This window comes from Macaca mulatta, chromosome 4 (assembly GCF_049350105.2).
Source record: "Macaca mulatta isolate MMU2019108-1 chromosome 4, T2T-MMU8v2.0, whole genome shotgun sequence".
NCBI classification, from domain to species: Eukaryota; Metazoa; Chordata; class Mammalia; order Primates; family Cercopithecidae; genus Macaca; species Macaca mulatta.
The window spans coordinates 145155559-145164110 of record NC_133409.1 but is presented as its reverse complement, the minus strand read 5'-3'; the positions used below and the strand labels follow the sequence as shown (position 1 = coordinate 145164110).

At 49.1% G+C, this 8552-nt stretch overlaps 1 pseudogene; it reads left to right on the top strand.

The window, feature by feature from the left end:
• The first annotated feature begins 863 nt into the window (after nt 1–863).
• Nucleotides 864–1387, top strand: LOC719206 (large ribosomal subunit protein uL11 pseudogene; annotated as a pseudogene).
• Nucleotides 1388–8552: the final 7165 nt, after the last annotated feature.

The window sequence follows — 8552 nt, the reverse complement described above, 5'->3', positions numbered from 1 at the left end:
AAGGTGGAGCTTCCCAGAAGAGGTGACATTGCAGCTGGGTCTCAGGCATGCAGTCAGATACCATGAAAGAACTCCTTGGCAGGGCTGGGCGCGTCCCAGCACTTTGGGAAGGAGGCTGAGGCGGGGGGATAGCTTGAAGCCAGGAGTTCAAGATCAGCCTGGGCAACAAAGCAAGACCTCATTTCTACCAAAAAAAAAAAAAAAACCTAGGCAGGGTGGTAGGAGTTGGGGTTAAATGACCTTCCATTTTCTAAGATTCTAAAATTCGGCTACATTTATTAAACAACCTAAAAGTCCATCAGTAGGGTCCTGGCTATATAAATTGAGGTCTATCTTTAGAGTAGAATAATATTCATCTGAAATATGTATCTAGGATGTTCTTTACATACTGATATAGAATGATCTACAAGACATACTAAGTGAGAAAAGTAAGGTTCATACATGTGCCATGGGCCAACCTTTGAATTTTTTTTTTTTTTTTTTTGAGACAGAGTCTCACTCTGTCGCCCAGGCTGGAGGGCAGTGGCGTGATCTTGGCTCACTGCAACCTCTGCCTCCCGGGTTCAAGCAATTCTCCTGCCTCAGTCTCTTGAGTAGCTGGATACAGGCATGTGCCACCACGCCCTGCTAATTTTTTTTTTGTATATTTAGTAGACATGGGGTTTCACCATATTGGCCAGGCTGGTCTCGAACTCCGGACCTTGTGATCCACCTGCCTCTGCCTCCCAAAGTGCTGGGATAACAGGCATGAGCCACCCCACCCAGCCAACCTTTGAATTTTTTAAGAGGGGTCTAGTGGGCTTTTCGGCTCTCAGCTCAGAGGAGGCCAAGGTGCAACTTTCTTTGGCCGTCCAGAATCTGGGTTCATCCGACAACAGCCGCCTCCACCATGCGGCCAAAGTGTGACCCCAACGAGATCAAAGTCGTATACCTGAGGTGCACTATGGGTGAAGTTGGTGCCACGTCTGTACTGGCCCCCAAGATCGGCCCCCTGGGCCTGTCTCCAAAAAAGGCTGGTGATGACATTGCCAAGGCAACGGGTGACTGGAATGGCCTGAGGATTACGGTGAAACTGACCATTCAGAACAGACAGGCCCAGATTGAGGTGGTGCCTTCTGCCTCCACCCTGATCATCAAAGCCCTGAAGGAACCACCAAGAGACAGAAAGAAACAGGAAAACATTCAACATAGTGGGAATGTCACTTTTGATGAGATCATCAACATTCCTCGACAGATGCGGCACCGACCTTTAGCCAGAGAACTCACTGGAACCATTAAAGAAATCCTGGGGACTGCCCAGTCTGTGGGCTGTAATGTTGATGGCTGCCACCCTCATGACATCATAGATGACATCAACAGTGGTGCTGTGGAATGCCCTGTTAGTTAAGAAGCACAAAGGAAAATATTTCAATAAAGGATCATTTGACAAACAAAAAAAAAGAGGTCTAGTGAGTATGAATACACACACACACACACACACACACACACACACACATGCATGTTTTTACTGGCATATTCTAATGTCCCTGGGCCACATGGGTTGCCTTTGAGAGGGGAAGCAGCTAGGAAACAAGTCTGCAAAAGAAATTGTATCTTACATACCCTCCTGTGCCCTTAGAATTTTAACTGTGTGAGTGGATTGCCTATTCAAAATAAAATGAAAATAAAACTAAAAGAAACTGTTTTGAAAGAAATTAAGGCTGGGTGTGGTAGCTCACCCCTGTAATCCCAGCACTTTGGGAGGTTGAGATGGGTGGATCACCTGAGGTCAGGAGTTTGAGACCAGCCTGGGCAACATGGTGAAACCCCGTCTCTACTAAAAATACAAAAGTAGCCGGGCGTGGTGGCGGGCGCCTGTAATCCCAGGTAGTTGGGAGGCTGAGGCAGGAGAATTGCTTGAACCCAGGAGGCGGAGGTTGCAATGAGCTGAGATCGCGTCATTGCACTCCAGTCTGGGCAACAAGAGGGAAACTCCATCTCAAAAAAAAAAAGAAAGAAAGAAAACAAAGAAAGGAAAGGAAAAGAAAAGAAAAGACACCTCCCTAGTTCAGCACGTGGCCCCGTCATGCATTTCTTTCCCAGTACCCACCTCTCTCCATTGAATCAGGCCTGTGATGAGTCTCCACCTCAGAGGGGCCTCCCCAGAGAGCTTCTATGGCATTCCCACCTCCCTAAGGCCTGCAGCATAACCGGCTCCCAGGTGAGGCGGATGAGGCTGGTCATGGACCACCCTTTGCATAGGGAGGGTCTAGAGCTCTGAATGCTCTGTGATGAGGCTCATGGGTTAAGCATCATCAGGTCTGGAGAAGCTGCCCTGGTCCAGGAAGGAGGAGGAGTTGCAACAGTGGAGGTTCTGCCAGAAAGCGAAGCCCGTCTCTCCCTGATCTGACCTGGGCCCCTCAGCCCCGGGTGTCTATCCCCACCCACCACTGTCCTGGGGGCAGCACAGACTGGCTTCCCCAGCCGCCTCCACTGAAGAAAGGCCCACACAGTAGTGGGACAAAACGGCGCCCCATGAGGGCCCAGTGGGTTAGTGGGGATTGCGGGCTGGGATGCGGTGGCCTGCACTGCACAAGAGCAGCCGGCCTAGACTTCACAGCTAAAGAAACTCCTTTCCTCTTTCTTTTCTTTTCTCTCTCTTTTTTTTTTTTTTTTTTTTTTTTTTTTTTTGAGACAGAGTCTCGCTCTGTCGCCCAGGCTGGAGTGCAGTGGCCAGATCTCAGCTCACTGCAAGCTCCGCCTCCCGGGTTCTCGCCATTCTCCTGCCTCGGCCTCCCGAGTAGCTGGGACCACAGGCGCCGCCACCTCGCCCGGCTAATTTTTTGTGTTTTTAGTAGAGACGGGGTTTCGCCGTGTTAGCCAGGATGGTCTCGATCTCCTGACCTTGTGATCCGCCCGTCTCGGCCTCCCAAAGTGCTGGGATTACAGGCTTGAGCCACCGCGCCCGGCCTCCTTTCCTCTTTCTCACAGGCTAACGGTGGCTCGTGGCTGCGGGCCATCAGCCCTCCCTGAAAATTCAGAAGCCAAACCAAACCTCCTTCAGCCAACAAAACCAGACAGCGTCTGACACAGCCTCTTTCTCTCCGTAAAAAGCAGACGTCTTGGATCCAGGTATGGCAGGACCACCTGCTCTGGCGGAAGGCCAGTGGCCCTCCAGTGGGGGTCTCCTCACCCACCCAGGACAAGAACTGATCTGAGAACCTGGAAATCAGGTTGCTAACACCTCCACCGCACCCCTCGGCCCAGGGGACAAGGTAGTTTTCCAGGCCACACACGTAGGTTTCCCTGATGAGGCATTTTTCTGTATGACAAAACTCTGCTCTTGGCCACTGCCAGAGAGAAATAAATGCGGAGTGTGGTGTGAGAGAAGCCAGCAGGTTTGCTCCCCTCAGGGCTGCCACCACCCCTGGCTGGAGCAGGTGGGGGCCTACAGTGACCACTGGAGGGGTGCCAGGAAAGGGACCCCTCCCCCTACATCGTCCCCACATACCTGTGACCATACCTGAAATTGCACCACGCACACTCATTCTTGGAGGATGAGAAATTGCATCTCTTAAAATGTTTCCACCCACAGGAGAGGTAATACATTAAGCTGTTATCAGTCATCTACACCTTAATGTGAATTAGTTGATCAGTCTTGGAATGCTACACCTGGAATGAGGCCTAGTCCAGCCCCCTTTTTACAAGTCAGGAAGCCCAGAGTGGGAGGTGACTGACTTAAGGTAAGGCAGCAAGGTGGTGACCAGGCCAAGGGCAGGAAGAGCCCAGAGGGATGTATGGTAAACAGGTGACTGGGGGATGAGGGAAACTTCAATGTGATTGAGACGAGTGGGGGCACCGTCCAGCATTCATTCCACAGACTAACACACAGCCGTACCAAGGTATCCCCCAAGAGAAGGGCCGCTCCACGCCCTGCCCCACCCTTGAGCATAAAATGCCTTTGAAGTCTCCTGTTTTATCTTAAAGTTCATTCACATGCAACATTCTACTCCCCAATATATAGTAATTTGTTTTCACATCAACGTGATTGTGAGATTGATTGAGTGAGATACCACTTTCCGTTTACCAGAAAGGCTGAGATCAAAGTTTGTGGTTCTGGGGCCGGGACTGGGATGGCTGCGACGGGAACGTAGAGACCTCTCACTGCATGCCCTTCCCTATCTCTTTAAATTTTCTGCCACCTGCAAACATTACCTAGTCAAAAAATTAATAAAATACTTAAAAATATGAGTTGGTTAGGGCATGGGAAAATAGGCATTCTTGTTCTGACGGGAGGTGGTGCAGACAGAAACTTCTGTATGTCCGACAATAGTGATATTTATCCAAATATTAAACAGGCACACCTTTTACCCAATGATATCTGGTCTGGTCTAGGATCTTCGCCCACAGCTGGGGGAAATGACACTCAAGCCTGAATTTCACCGCTGCATGATCTGTGCTGATCCTGAGAGGCTGCCTGAGCATCTAACCCTCTTTGAAGACCTTACTGACGCTGAACAAAGACCAGAAGCTAGACTTCCTGTCTGGCGATTTTCTCCGACCCCCTTTTTTTTTTTTTTTTTTTTTTTTTTTGAGACAGAGTCTTGCTCTGTGTCCCAGGCTGGAGTACAGTGACACAATTTTGGCTCACTGCAACCTCCGCCTCCAAGGTTCAAGCAATTCTCGTGCCTCAGCCTCCCAAGTAGGTGGGACTACAGGCACGTGCCACCACACCCAACTAATTTTTATGTTTTTAGTATAAACAGGGTTTTGCCATGTTGGCCAGGCTTGTCTTGAACTCCTGACCTCAGGTGATCCGCCCACCTCGGCCTTTCAAAGTGCTGGGATTACAGGCCTGAGCCACCACGCCCAGCCACTGACCAGCTTTTGAAGAATCGTTTGGCATATAATAGCTAAATAACAACTGTGTGTGGCTCCCCTGTAATCCCAGCACTTTGGGAGACTGAGATGGGAGGATTGCTTGAGGCCAGGAGTTCCAGACCAGCCTCGGCAACATAGCAAGACCCCGTCTCTACAAAAAAAAATTTAAAACTTAGCTGGGCGTGGTGGCATGCACCTGTAGTCCCAGCTATTCAGGAAGCTGAGGTGAGAGGATCACTTGAGCCCAGGAGGTCGAGGCTGCAGTGAGCCATGATTGCGCCACTGCACTCACCCTAGGCGACAGATTGAGATCTTGTAGCAAAAAAAGACAAAAACAACCGATGCCTACAGAGTGCTCGATTCGTGCCTGGCTCTGTTACATAGACTAAACCCTTTCAGTTTTCACAACTTCATGAATTAACTACTATTATCATCAGCCATGTGTGATAGATGAGAATATTAGGGCCTATTAGTGCTAACCTTGCCCAAGGTCACATGTGCTAACCCAGCAAGTGGCAGAGAGTGGATTAATACCAGGGCCCGTGCTCTAAACCGCTGCACTACACTGCTTCTCTGCACAGTGGATGGCACAGGCATGCATATTAACTACCATTTATTAAATACCTCTTATTTGCTAAGCCACTGTGCAAGTTATTTTGCAGTGTTTCATACAAGGCCATCTCTATAGCCAGTCCCGTGTTGATTGCAGAATGGGGGTGGGGAGTGCCACTGAGGAAACTGAAGAAAACAGAAGACACCATTCCCACCTTTAAGAAGCTGACAATAGGCCGGGCGCGGTGGCTCAAGCCTGTAATCCCAGCACTTTGGGAGGCCGAGATGGGTGGATCACAAGGTCAGGAGATCGAGACCATCCTGGCTAACACGGTGAAACCCCGTCTCTACTAAAAAATGCAAAAAAACTAGCCGGGCAGGTTGGCGGGCGCCTGTAGTCCCAGCTACTCGGGAGGCTGAGGTAGGAGAATGGCGTAAACCTGGGAGGCGGAGCTTGCAGTGAGCTGAGATCCGGCCACTGCACCCCAGCCTGGGCGACAGAGCAAGACTCCGTCTCAAAAAAAAAAAAAAAAAAAAAGAGGCTGACAATATGTGGCCAAACGCGGTGGCTCACGCCTCTAATCCCAGCACTTTGGGAGACCGAGGCGGGCTGATCACCTGAGATCAGGAGTTCAAGACAAGCCTGGCCAACATGGTGAAACCCCATCTCTACTAAAAATCCAAGAATTAGCCGGGCATGGTGGTGCTACTTGGAAGGCTGAAGCAGGAGAACCATTTGAACCTGGGAGGCAGAGGTTGCAGTGAGCCGAGATCGCGCCACTGCAGTCCAGCCTGGGTAACGGAGCGAGACTCCATCCAGAAGAAAAAAAAAAAAGTTGACAATATGTGTAAGACAACAACAAGCTTTCCATTTGTGCAACACTTCACAGTTTTCAAAGTCCTTTCATTATCTCATTTAATCTTCTTCACAATCCTGCCAAATAATTTTCATGATCTCTGCTCCAGAATGAGGAAACCAAAGCCTTCCAAGTCACAAGGGTCTGCCTCCAAGATCATCTAACCAGCCAGGGAAGAGCTGGAACTTGACCTCAGGTCTCATGATTCCCCCGCACCAAGGACGTATGGCACACTGCCAAGACAGCCCAGCTCAGTGGTTTGCAACCTGCCCCAGCCTAAAGACCCCTTGTTCCCTTTGGAAGTGACCGCAGCCTTGCAAATGAGAGAAGCTGTTATTTTGGGCTTTGGTCAACGGGGAAAATTCATCGTGACAAAAAACAATCAGGCCTTCAGCACAGCTGAAAAGGAGTAGCACAGTTACGCATCAGACATTACTTACACAGTTGGCAGATAGTATTTGGCGTTCAAATAGACATAGAGTTTCTTGGAATAATTCTGCAGCCCACAGGCAGGTAACAACTGGCTGGGCCTGTACTACCAGAGTAATTCAGAGAAGGCGCCATGTCTAAAATCTGTTTTCTTGACCAGGGCATGGGAGTAGAGGGGTATGGGGGGAATTTAAATTCAATGAGGTTGGCAAAAATCAGGACTGAAGAAATAGTGGGAGCAAAGGAGCTTGGATGAGGGAGACAGTTGTGTGGGGGAGACCCAAAGGGTATGTGGGTGTATGTGTATTCCTTTTGCAGAGAAGGATTGATTCTAGATGCCCAATGGCCATTTGAACAGTTAGAGTAAGAGGGGGACTGGGAGTGGAGAGAGTGGTCTAAAGATGAGATAATGCTAGTTAAAATCCCTTATTTGATGCCTTTGGGTCAGATGTGTTTTGTAATATAAGTCTTTTGGATTTTAGAAAAGCAACACAGTGCCACACCACATATTTTGCAATGCCCATAGCAGAATCTGGGATGGCATAAAATACTTTAAACAAATACTTTAATATTCCTTCAAAAAAGTACATGGAAAATTTTGGGTGCTGTGGCTCAAGCCTGTAATCCCAGCACTTTGGGAGGCCGAGGCAGGCAGATCACCTGAGGTCAGAGGTTCAAGACCAGCCTAGCCAACATGGTGAAACCCCATCTCTACAAAAATACAAAAATTAGCCAGGCATGATGGCGAGTGCCTATAATCCCAGCTACTCAGGAGGCTGAGGCAGGAGAATCACTTAAACCCAGGAGGCGAAGGTTGCAGTGAGCCGAAATTGTGCCATTGCACTCCAGCCTGGGTGACAGAGTAAGACTCTGTCTCAAAACAAACAAACAAACAAAACTCAGGTTTTGTTGCCAAATGTGTTTTGTTTTCAGAGCTTTTAGGTGTTTGGAGTTGTAGATAAGATATTGTGAACTTAAAACTTAAATAAATGTTACTTTTGGCTTGTTTGCATTCTAAGCTGATCGACATGCATTATCTCATTTAATCCTATGTCAACACTATGAGATTATTATTCTCAATTACCAGTGGAGAGAACTGAGGATAAGAGATGTTGAGTGACTTGCCCAAAGTCACTCAGCTGGTCAAGGGAAGAGTGGGGACTAGATCCCAAGTCCCTGAGATTCCAAAGCAAATTATATCTGCTTAGGGAGAAGCCCATTCTGCCAACCTTACAAGTTTGTCTAGGTCAACCACTCTTACGGAGTGAAATTATCCATCAAGGAACAAAGAGAGCAACTGAAGTCCAAGCTTGTGGTAGTGAGTTCTCACCTATCACTTTTTTTTTTTTTTTTGGAGACGGAGTCTTGCTCTGTCGCCCAGGCTGGGGTGCAGTGGCCGGATCTCAGCTCACTGCAAGCTCCACCTCCCGGGTTTACGCCATTCTCCTGCCTCAGCCTCCCGAGTAGCTGGGACTACAGGCGCCCGCCACCTCGCCCGGCTAGTTTTTTGTATTTTTTAGTAGAGATGGGGTTTCACCGTGTTAGCCAGGATGGTCTCGATCTCCTGACCTCGTGATCCACCCGTCTCGGCCTCCCAAAGTGCTGGGATTACAGGCTTGAGCCACCGCGCCCGGGTCACCTATCACTTTTAAGTATTTTGGATGGCCGCCCTCTGCACCATACCGTTTCCCAGTGCACCATGTCCCAGCTGAACCAAACAGGCAGCCACTCCATGCCCTGAGCCTGTAAAGATGCCTGGTGGTCGCTAAGCTTTCACTTCCCAGAATCTGCTCAAGGCAGTGTAGTGCAGCAGTTAAGCACATGGATGTTAAAGTATGAAGGACACATCCCAGC